Raw genomic sequence first — 12,418 nt, 5'->3', positions numbered from 1 at the left:
TTTAAAGGTACAGGATATGAAATGGGATGAAGTAACAGCTAGGGAGATTGAAACAAAGTTAAGAAAAGCCTCTAAATGGAAAACCCCAGGCCCAGATGTAGTACCTAACTTCTGGCTAAAAATATTAACATATCTGCACGAAGATTTAGCCATGAGTAAGAACTATTTATATGCACACCCAGAAAGTACAGTTGTGTATACCTACCATAAATGTAGATGTTCGAGTGTCTTCACTGTTGCAGTCATAACTGTAGGGTACTCCTGCCGGCAGGCAGCCCGAGGTCGGCCAGAATATCAAAGTCTGGGTCTGGAGTCGGCTGTATCAGCTAGAACCCTGACGTCGGAGCGCATGGGTATAAAGCTGACAGCCGACGCCATCTTCTCCAGCCTTTCTTGCCCCTGATGTCAGAAGCCCCCATAAAAACAAAAGGTGTCCCCAAGGGAAACACAAATACACCAGAAAGGTAGTAGAAAAGGAAACACAGTAAGCAAATAGAACAAGAGGGGTCTGTAGGGAGGGAAACACCGACTGCAACAGTGAAGACACTCGAACATCTACATTTATGGTAGGTATACACAACTGTACTATGTTCTTCGTGTTTCACTGTTGCAGTCATAACTGTAGGGTAGAATCCCAAAGCTGAGAACACGGGAGGAGGTTATGAAGAAGGAGCAACTAAAAGACCCTGCAAGACAGCAGAGGCAAAGCCTGCCCTAGACTTAGAGTACAAAGGGAGGTTATAGTGCTTGGAAAAAGTATGCACAGAGCTCCAAGTGGCAGCCTCCAGAATGTCCTTGGTAGGAACTCCTCTGAGAAAGGCTGCTGAAGTGGCAGCTGCTCTAGTAGAATGAGTCCTGACGGTACCTGGAATCTGTTTTCCATAGAGAGAGTAACAATATCTTATTCCATGAGCAATCCATTTGGAAATAGTTTGCTTAGAAATAGCTTTACCTAGAGAACTGGAAGCAAAAGAAATAAGCAATTGATCTGATTTTCTGAAACTTTTAGTTTTGTCCAGGTAAAAACGTAGTTGCCTGTGTACATCCAATGAATGCAAAATCCTTTCCCCCTTATTTTGGGGTTTTGGAAAAAAGGTAGGAAGGTGAATAGTCTGATTTAGAGCCACTCTAGAAACTACCTTAGGCATAAAAGTAGGACTGGTCCTCAAGGAAACTCTGTCCTGATGGAAGATGAGGTATGGTTCCACGGCCATGAGGGCTTGTAACTCAGACACCCTTCTGGCAGAAGTCAAGGCCAACAAGATAGCTGTCTTCCAGGATAAGAACTTAATGTCCGCAGAGGCAGCAGGCTCAAAAGGAGGCAAAGTAAGCTTTTCCAAGACATACTTGAGATCCCAAGGAGGGACAGGAGGAGTTCTAGGAGGTTTTAAATTCTTAGCTCCTCTCAAAAATTGCCTAACCAACTGGTGTGAAAAAATGGGAGGATCACAATTGAAATGTGCCGAAATAGCAGAAGCATGAATTTTAATGGAAGAAAATGAAAGACCTTTAATCAAAAGGTCTGAGAGATAAAGTAAAATAGATGAAATATCAGGAATTAAAGTATCAGAGCCACGATCCTGCATCCAAATACAAAATCTTTTCCATTTAGAAGCATAAGATTGCCTTGTACTAGGACGCCTAGCTTCCAAAAGAACATCCAAAACTTGTTTAGGAAGAGAAGAAGTAATCAATTGCCTTTGATGAGCCAAGCTGCCAGACAGAGTCTTGATTTGAGAGTGAAATACCTGGCCCTGATGCTGGGACAGTAGAGAATGGGTCAGAGGAAGACTCCAAGGAGGTTCCAAGCAAAGGTGCAGTAGAGTAGGGTACCAAAATTGACGAGGCCATTTTTGAGCTATCTGGGTTTGTCTAGCTTTATCTTTAGCAATACCCGAGGCAGAAGAGGAAGAGGAGGGAAGGCATATCCCTAAAGATTCCTCCAGCTGAAGGACAGGGCATCCACATTCGAAGCTGTCTTGTGGAAGGACCTGGTGCAAAAGAGAGGCAACTGATGGTTGAGATGGGATGCAAACAGATCTATCTGAGGACAGCCCCAAACTGCAGTTATCTTGCTGAATACGTTGGGGTCCAACATCCATTTGTGAGGATCCAATATGTTTCTGCTTAGGCTGTCTGCTAAGAGATTTTGTTTTCCAGGAATGAACTGTGCCTGAAGATCCAGATTCAAATTTAGGGCTGTGTCCCATAAAGTCATGGCAAGTCTGCAAAGGGGGTAAGAGTGAGAGCCCCCTTGCTTATGTACCACATGACTGTGGTATTGTCTGTTCGAATTAGCAGAGGTCCTGGCTTCAAAAGAGTCTGGAAGGCTAGAAGAGCATTTTGGACTGCTAACATTTCTTTCAAGTTGATGTGCCATAGAAGGTGTTTGTTTGTCCAAGAACCCTGTTGGCATTTGTCTAGAAAATGAGCTCCCCATGCATAATCCGAGGCGTCCGTGGTTATGATCTGAGTAGGTTGAGGTAGACGAAAGGGCTTGCCTTCGTTCAAAACACACGCCCTGGACCCACCAAAGGAATTCCTTCTGGAGGCAGGGAATCAGTGGAATCATTGTATCCAGTCTGTGGCAATGTTGAGACCATACACTCTTTAGGTACCATTGAAGTTTCCTCATGTGAAGCCTCTCATTTGGAATCAACAGGATGCAAGAGGCCATGTAGCCCAGAGCCTGCAGGAATTTCCTTGCAGTGAGCTGAGTCAATGCTGCCAAGGTCTTGAAAATTGAAGCCAGCTGTAACTGTAAGGAAGGCCTTCTGTAAACTTGTGTCCAAAAGAGCTCCCAAGGAGGTCATTCGTTGAGAAGGAATCAAATGTGACTTTTTTGTGTTCACTGAGAATCCCAGTAGTAGGAGAAGACATTGAACAAAATGCAGGTGTTGAAGTAGAAGGTCTTTGCTGTCTGCCTGAATTAGACAGTCGTCCAGATAGGGGTAAATCTGAATCCCCTGAAGTCTGCAGTAAGCTACTACTGGAGCCAGGCATTTGGTAAACACTCTGGGCGCAGTAGATAAGCCAAATGGCAGTACAGAGAATTGGAAGTGTCTCGAGCCTGCCTTGAATCCGAGGTACTTTCTGCATTGTAGCCTTATGGGGACGTGTAAGTAAGCCTCTTTTAAGTCCAATGTTACCATCCAAGCATCTTGTGAGAGCATTGGAAGAAGTTGTTGAAGTGTAAGCATCTTGAATTTTGGAATTTCCAAAAAAGGTGTTTAATATTGAGAGGTCCAGAATAGGTCTCCAGGAGTTTTGTTTTCTTGGGACCAGAAAAAGTCTCGAGTAAAAACCTTTCCCCTCCTCTAGAGGTGGAACAGGTTCTATGGCTCTTAAGGCTAATAAAGCGTCCACTTGATTTAAGGCCTCTGTCCATTGATGTTTTGGCAGATCTTGCCAGCCGGAAGGCCTTGGCAGAGTGTGAAAGTGGAATCTGTAACCTTTCAAAATCACGTCTAACACCCATTTGTCCTGAGTAATGTGAGTCCAATTTTGGTAAAAAAGAGAAAGTTTTCCTCCGAGAGGGGCATCCAGGAAAGGAGGACCTGAAGCCCCACAGAGGGAGTCATTGAGTCTGCTTTCTTTGGGTTTGAGATCTGTCTTCTTCCCTTCTAGGTGAAGAAGCAGTCCACTGTCTAGATCTGTAAGAGGCCTGAGCCTGCGCCCGACCTCTGGACCGTCTATTTCTTCCCCTTTGAGGCCTGTCAGAGGTGGGAAAAGACCAATTTTTGGAGGGCCAATTTCTGGAAAATCTAGGAGGCTGTACTTGCAAGAAATCTTTTACAGTCTGCATAGACTTGGCTTTTTCTTCCATCTTTTTAATAACCTCCTCAGCCTTAGACCCAAATAAGACATCATGCTGAACAGGGGCATCTAGCAATTTTGCCTTAACTTGTTCAGGTAAATTCTGCTCACGAAGCCAAGCATGTCTCCTGATAACAGTACCAGAGGCAGCTGCCCTGCGAGAAGCCTCTAAGGCATCAAAACCACAATGTAAACTATGTTTGCTAACTTGTTCAGTAGCATGCAACACATCCTGTAATTCCTTGTCCTCAGCACATGCAGGAAAAGTAGAAATCCTTTGTTTTAAAACAGATAAAAGAAACTGTTGATACTTAAACATGTGAAACTGGCAATTTAAAGCTCTAATAGAAAGGGTAGCTGAAGTATAAACCTTTTTGCCCCACCTGTCCAAGGCACGAGAATCCTTTTCAGAGGAGATAGGATTCTTAGAGGAGGCGGCCTTAGCAGCCTTGGAACCCTGCAAAATAGTTTCAGGATCAGCAGAAGGGTTCTTGAATAAGAATTGATGGGAATCAGGGACCCTGTAAAATCTATCAGGCTTAGAAGGAGCAGGTGGCATGGAATCAGGATTCAAGTTAGCTTCAGAGAAGGCATCATCCACAATGTCAAGTACAGGAGGAATAGCTAAAGGCCTGTGCTGAGGGAGAAGAAGAAATTCCCTAAGTCGCTTTTTGGAAGCAGAATAATCCTGACCTTCCCAATGAAAATGCTCCCTCATCTCATGCAAGGTCTCCCCAAAAGAGAAATCTTCAGGGGGAAAGGCAGTGGGAACAGAATCCTCTGCATCCGAATCCTCATAAGGAGGAAAAGAGTAATCCTGATCAGAGGAAGAAACAGAAGATACAGAAGCCTGATCAGAGAAATCATAAGGGATATCCTGTCTAGGCCTTTTCTCAGGAGGAGGGTGAGAGCCCCTAATCATAGTTAATAAATCCTCAGCCATCCGAAGTAATTGCTTCTGAGTCTTAGGAGCTGAATCCAAAGAAGCTTGAGCAGAAAGTCTGGGTTTAATAGGAGTCTTTGTCTTAGCTTTTGTCTTTGTGGAAATAGTAATATGTAAAGGCCTGAAGACCCCCTCAGAAGCTGGTACCTGCACAGCGGTTCTGGACCCATCTGAAGGAGTGACGTCCAAAGGTCCTGCAGCAGACAAATTACTAGGCCTAGTTGGCTCACCATGTGAGTCCGTGTCGGCCATCGGTTCTGAAGTGGCGGACGACAGGGGCTGCAAAAGCGCCTCACTGATGACCGCCGAACCCGAAGCTGGCTCCGGCTGCAAAGTATCCTGTTTGGACCTCAGAGGCCTGTCCTTGTCTTTGCGTTTCTTCTGTAATCTGGTAGTCGGTAAAGTATCCAACGACATCCTATAATTAAATCGTCTACCGAAGTAATTCAAGGCCCAATCGTACCGACGCTTGATAGTGCGAGAATTAAACCTGGCACAGAACCGACAACAAGAAACGTGGTCAGGGCCTAAGCAAGGTAGACAGTAAGAGTGGAAATCTTTATGAGGTATTTATTTTCCACACGATACACAATTATTAACTTTTTCTGACATCGGAGGAGCAAGAAAAACGTTCGTTTCCCCAACGGGGTACTTAGCTTTGAGAAGAGAAGTAGAAAACTTCGGACCGAAGACCATCACACCACGTTGTCTTGAAAATGCCAACCAACAACTAGCGAACTGCTTTGCACCGCACGACAAGAAAGACTGGAGAAGATGGCGTCGGCTGTCAGCTTTATACCCATGCGCTCTGCCGTCAGGGTTCTAGCTGATACAGCCAATGCCGGACCCAGACTTTGATATTCTGGCCGACCTCGGGCTGCCTGCCGGCAGGAGTACCCTACAGTTATGACTGCAACAGTAAAACACGAAGAACATCAGACACCAACCTGGCTAACAAGAAAAACAATGCTCCTACTTAAGAGTGAACCTGCATGCTACCCTAAAAATCATAGACTAAACTTGCCTTCTGACAACTTATAAACTATACATGGGAATTGATGCTGACACAGTTTATAGTCCTTTAGAAGAAAACTCAATTATGGCAGTAGAACAAAAGGGCAATAAATAAAGTCACGTAGAACAAAGGATCATTTGTTGTTGAAGTCATAGTAGAGAACTGTAAAAAGGGGAAGAATCTAAGTATGGCATGGACTGACAAAAAAAAACATTTGATAGTATCCCTCACTGATGGATAAGAGTGTGTATAAAAATGTATAAGATACACCCTACACTAATCGACTACATTACAGTGAACATGAAACAGTGGCAGACCACTTTGCAATTAAGCCATGATAAAGGACAAATTGTTATCCCAGAGATAAAAATTCAAAGGGGGATATTCCAGGGTGACTGTCACAGTTACTATTCTGCTTTGCCTTTAATACAAACAGCTTAGGCCATGGCTATAATCTGGCTCCTAGAAAACAACAAAGTGTAAAGACTTCTCACCTTCTCTTTGTCGATTATTTAAAACTGTATAGCTCATCACGAGGAACTGAATGCACAACTGTAAGTTATCAAAACTTTTTCAGATGATAGAAGAATGTCATTTGGTCTTGATAAATGTGCAAAAGCAACCTTTAAAGCAGGAAAATTGCAACGCCAGGAAAAATCAGTTTGGGACAAGAATGTGGAGTGTATAAATATTTGGGAATTGATGAAGGATCAACAATAAAACACGGGCAAATGCAAATAAACCTTAGTAAGGAATACTTCAGAAGACTTAAATTAGTCATGAAAACAGCACTGCCATCTAGGAAGGAAATCCAAGCTATAAACCAATTTGCTCTTCCTGTCCTAACTTACAGTTTTGGAGTGACTGACTGGCCCCAAAACGTGTTGGATAGATTAGACAGAAAAACAAGGAGGATGCTTCATGCTCACCAAATGATTTATAAAAATCAGTGCATACCAAGACTATACATTTCCCGTTCTGAAGAAGGAATGGGCCCCTCTGAAATTGATTATATGTATAGATCTGCAATCATGGGACTCCACACATCTCCTGACCTCACAAGACCCAAACGTAGTGAAAGTTTTGAAACATGAGGAGAATACATCTAATATGACTTCTCTGCTTAATCTACCAGAAGCTTATTGGCATCAAACAGGAAAGGAAAACAAACCACAAGTAGATAAAAATCAGGCAGCAACTGAATGGGCCAAAAAACAAAAAGAATATAAGGTGAAGGATCAGATGAGATGAGAAGGCAAGAAATGTAGAAAAAGCATAAATATAGTTGCAAGTATAGAAAACTTGTGGAAGAACCTCATGTTGATCAGGAATGAACACAGAAATGGTTAAGGAAAGGCTAATTCAAACCAAGAGATGAAAGGTTAATATTGGCAGCTGAAGACAGTGGGCTGCGTACATGTTGGTTTTATAAAGTCCATTGAACATGTAGGAGAAACAGACAAATGTAGATTTTGTAAAACCGAATTGGAAACAGTTGCACACCTCGTTGCTGACTGCCACATACTAATGGCAGAAGGACTGTATACTGAAAGGCATAACAATGTGGCGAGACTGTTGCACTGGCGATTGTGCAAACATCATGGTATTGAAGTGGCTGAAAAACACTGGAAACATGAGCCACAAAGCATCATAGAAAATGAAGAAGTCTACATTACATGGGATCATCCATTACCAACAGTTCAGAAGACAGATGCTAGAAAACTGGATATAGTGGTCCAACAAAAGATGACAAGAGTAGCATTGATAATTGAAATTGCCACACCTAGTGACTACAGTATCTTTTGTACAGAGACACACAAAGTCATAAAATATCAGGATCTGCAGGCAGAAATGACAGCAATGTGGAATAAAGATACCCAGATATTTCAAATAGTAGTGGGAGCAATGGGTCTTATAAAAAAGAATTTACAATCGTATTTAGATATGTTACAATACAAGTAACGCCATACGAACTGCAGGAGTCGTCATTACTGGGCACATTGTGGGTGCTGCGAAGAGCACTTTTGGCTGACATCAAAGACTGAAAATACTAATTTCATGAACTTCAATCATAGTTTGACTTAAAAATGGGGTCCATTCCAGTCATGGTATTAGAAACCCAAAAGACTTGGAGAAATTTAAAAAAAGATTCTATAGGAATGAGACATGCACTAATTGGTTCTCTGACAGAGTAGCTGATGCATGGAACAGACTACCAAATTACATTAAAGCAAGTACTAGTTTAGAAATTTTTAATAACAGCCTGGACACTTATTATGGGAACAAGTGTTTTGGTATACTGGCAAGCTAGAAGGGCATTGATGCCCATGCTTGAAATATTTGTATGTATTTATGCATGTATGTATCATTTCATGCTCATCTTAAAGATAATCTCATGAGTCAATTTCCAACTGCTTTCCCTCTGGACACAACCTAATCCCAGTTTCTCCCCTTCACCAGTCAGGCATCTTTATCTTCCTCACATTATTTCACTATAAATATGTGACATCTCTTCAACATTATGTGCCCTTACTTTTGCACTTTTTGCTGTATCCCTTCATTATTTCAGTCTCTCTCCTCCTTCCTTCTATCCCCTGTATTATGTACTTCATTATCACTACTGTTATTGATTGGCTATTTTCACACACCATTTTGTTTGCAATTGTAATATTTCTTTTTAACTTGCTTGTCTACTTTCATTTATATTTACCTGAAATAGGTCCATTTCGATCAGTGCTCTACCCCAGTTACCAAATTAAATGAATGAAAGAGTGTGTGTGTGTGTGTGTGTGGTTGTATATCACACACACACACACACACACATACATATATATATATATATATATATATATATATATATATATATATATATATATATATATATATATATATAATGCCTGTTCTATCCATTCTATACTGGAATGTTGGAATATAAATGGCCTTCCTGGTATAAACAAAAAGGAGAAAGAACTGAATTAAGAAATGCAGACTGCAAACACCAATGCAGCAGGAAACACATTTGGAAAGAAATGAGCATACAAATTCAACAAAGGGCTTCTGGATGGATATTCAGAAGAACATCAGGGAAAAAAGTAAAAGGGGAGTAATAATTCTGATTGCTAGAAGGGCTTCAATAATGATATAGAACAGAAAAAATGCAATAGTACATTTGCGGTAGTAAGGTGCTAATGGCAAGGGAGGAGGATTGCACTGGCATGTGCTTATATTCCATTAAAGACCTCTGTTATAAAGCTTATGAAATTTTTTGAGAGAAATAATGGGCTTTCAGTGAGGAATACGACTTATTGTTCGGACTGGAACTTGATTTGCAATACTAATGATGTGGCAAAGGTGTTGCCAAACTTGATACAGATCAATGTGGTTTTGTGGAGAGGATGCAAACATCTGGCAACATTGATAAAACAATGATGATCCAGGAAGAAGTAGAATGTACAAAAGTACTGCTGTTGTTGGTGGGTCTTGATGCAGAGAAACCATTCAACAGAGTAACAAAGGATTCTATTAGTAGGGCAATGGAAGCATTTGCATTCCCTGATACAATAATAAGGTTAAAAAGGAGAATAAATAAAGGATCAGAGGCAAGAAGTGAAGTGGAAGGGTTCCTCCCACATAAGTTGAGTTTGACCTGAAAAAAACAAGCAGGGGTGTCCTCTTTCCCCTTTATTTGCTTTATATTTAGAACCATTAGCAAAAAAAATAAGGGAATCAGAAATTCAAGGATATAATTGGCATGGTAATCAAGAAAAGTTAATTTTACTCGTTTTATTTGCAGATGACATTATTTTGTACTTGATAAATCCAGAAAAGGACATTTTGGAGTTGTGGAACATTTTGAGATAGTTATACCCATATGTGATATAGCCGTAGTGGTGCAGTGGTTAGTGTTGTCGTCTCACAGCAAGAGGTTCTCCCATTCGATTCTCGGCTGGAGCACCTTCTGTGTTGAGTCTGCATGTCCTCCCCGCAGTCGAGTAATGTTAAAGACATGCAGGTAGGTGCGTGAATGGGTGTGCCTTCTTTGAAGGTTGGGCGTCGGGCTGGCAACTCAGCACCGTAAAAATCTACAGCCAAATAATTAGTGGACGGGAGTTCCGCTGTGGTGACCCCTAACTGGGAAAATCCAAAAGACTTTTTATACCCATAAGTGATATACCTAATACATGAACTAGTTCAGCAAATACCCATATGTATGAGGACATGATAAGGTAAGTACTTAGGAGCATGTATTAAAAAGGCTTCGGTTATGACAGCTAAGTGTATGCGGGAAGAGTCAAAACAAAAGGTAATACAAAAACTGAGAAAATGAAAACTAGTGTTTATGGATACAGACAGTAAGATGTAGTCAGTTAAAAATTTTTAGACCTTTTATATAAAGGTCTGGCATATTTTTATCAACCAGAGGAGAAACTGTGGACAATAAAGAGTTGAAGAAATTTACCTGGGAGGGGAAAAGGGTTAAGTGGGTAAAGCTGACCTTCCTAACAGAACTAAATTTAGGACTACCTAATTTTAAAGGATATGTTTGAGCTATGCAGTTAAGGTTCATGCATAACACAAGCAGAAGGTTATAATTCAAAGTGGAAAGGGATGACGATGAAACCAGGGACAGAGTACAAGAAATAAGGATAAAGTGGCATTTTGGATGGAGATCCTTAAAGAGAACAGTAGCAACTATAAAAAAATATTATATTCCTAAAGTTGCAGAAAGTATTTTATGAACTAAACCAAAGCAGGAATGGAGAAGGATTTTGTCAATAGGGAGGACTGCAAGTATGCAAGAAAACAGGCGAGGGGGGGGGGGTCGGAATTTACTGTAGAAAATTGGTATAGGAATCAGGGTATTGGGAGGAAATAACTAGAAAGGGAAGGATAAAAGAATGTGATAAGACCTAGAAGAAGTTTGGACTGCAGCCCAAAGAACCCCCCCCCCCCTCTGCCAGGATTTGATATCACAGTATATGCAAAAATAAAAGGATAGAGGAGTACTAAGTGAAATACCTACCCTGGTAGTGTTTTTAGTCAACTGAATAAAAGTTGCTGTTAAATAAAAGGGATAATTAGTACAGCATATAAAAGATTCCAGAATAACTATAAGTCAGTCAGCCTTGGTTAGAAAAGATCGGGGTTAGGTTTTTTGCTTGCAAGTATTTGCATAACAATTTTTATAATCCAAGCAGACTTCAAAGAAATTTTCCTCAGCTGGATAGCAAATGTTGGAGGACTGTCAGGGAAGAAACAAATAAGTGGCAACATATTTTTGGGGAAGTGTAATACGAGTTCTCAGGTTTCAAAAATTCTCCACAGAATACTTTGACAGACATATTGGGAGAACATATGGCTTTAACAAAGGAAATTATTTTTTTTTCACCTGGGACATAGGATTTGAATGGCCTGAACACAGTAAGGCCTTAAGTAATTACTAGAAAATCTAAATCTAAATCTAAACCAGCTGCATTTGATGTACTAAATACTCAAAGATATAAAAAACTAGAAGTGGGATCTTTATAAAAGGGAAGAAGCAAATTACATAGAAAGAAATTAAATTTGTGGGAACAATACAAGCAAAATAATGTTCAGGAGGAGGAGGAGTGAGGTTTTAGAGAAGGCACAAATTTAGCAATTTATGAATTTGGTGGACGGAATGACAGTTGTTACAAAAAGACAGACAACATAAAAGTATATAAATGAAAAAAATGTTTCTTTTCTGATAATGTATGTGTTTATATCAAGTGATAATTTAATAAATGTATTACAAAAAATGAAAGGAAAAGATAACTCAATAGAGTAATCTGAAGAAAAAAAATGTCATAGTCGGACTCCCCCCTCCTAAGGTGTGGAGACTTGAGAAAATCTAAATCCAATTCTTGTCCATCAGACTGAGAATCAAAATCTGAGAGATGGTAATATTCAGAATGTAAAGACTGAAAAGCTTGAAATAAAACCTTATGAAAAGCTAGCCAAGTTTCCGCATCTTTACTATGTGATACAAAAGATAAATGCCTAACCTCTTCTTTTCCTGGGAGTCCCACCAGAAAAAGAACCCAAAACTGGTCCCTTCCCCGGGAATTAAGCACCTCAGAGCCGGACTGTGTTAGAGCATTATCCAGTTCCTCCTCTATTACCAACAAATGTGACTCTTCCTTGCCGAAAAGGACAGCTGAACAGTCACAAAGGACTTGCCTTTTTCTCTCTCTCTGTCCTTAACCTCTCAAGAAGCAACACCAGAGGGACCAAGAGAAAGCGCTGAATGGTCAGATGTACATAAAATGGCCACAGTAGGGTCACTCTTTGGTGGGTGAGACACAGAGGAAGCCAGTTTGAAAACAGAAGACTCCCATGCAACCTTTTACTGTGGATCAGGAATAAAGAACTGAAGAGCCCTAAGTCTAGTCCATGTCTCTACCAAAAATTCATGACACAAATGGGTAGTAATGCCACAACCTGACTGAAAATTTAAAAGCCTTAGTCCCTAACTATAAATGTCGACATAAAAGCAAAACTTTTTTTCCTCACAAAATGCAGTAATTTGAAAGGACTTTCCCAAAAGGGAACCCTGACTAAAAATTGAAGTTTTAAGGTAACCTTTTTTTTTTTTGTGACAACCATTAAAAATACCTATCCTA

At 40.6% G+C, this 12,418-nt stretch overlaps 1 protein-coding gene across 1 annotated transcript in view; it reads right to left on the bottom strand.

The window, feature by feature from the left end:
* The window catches only part of RHBDF2 (rhomboid 5 homolog 2), a 1,958,103-nt gene that overhangs the window by 902,750 nt on the left and 1,042,935 nt on the right, over nucleotides 1-12,418 (bottom strand). The window lies entirely within an intron of this gene.

This window comes from Protopterus annectens, chromosome 12.part0, assembly GCF_019279795.1.
Source record: "Protopterus annectens isolate FY-2018-M chromosome 12.part0, PAN1.0, whole genome shotgun sequence".
NCBI lineage: Eukaryota > Metazoa > Chordata > Ceratodontiformes > Protopteridae > Protopterus > Protopterus annectens.
The sequence above is the reverse complement of the archived record's forward strand: the minus strand, read 5'-3'. Positions and strand labels throughout refer to the sequence as shown.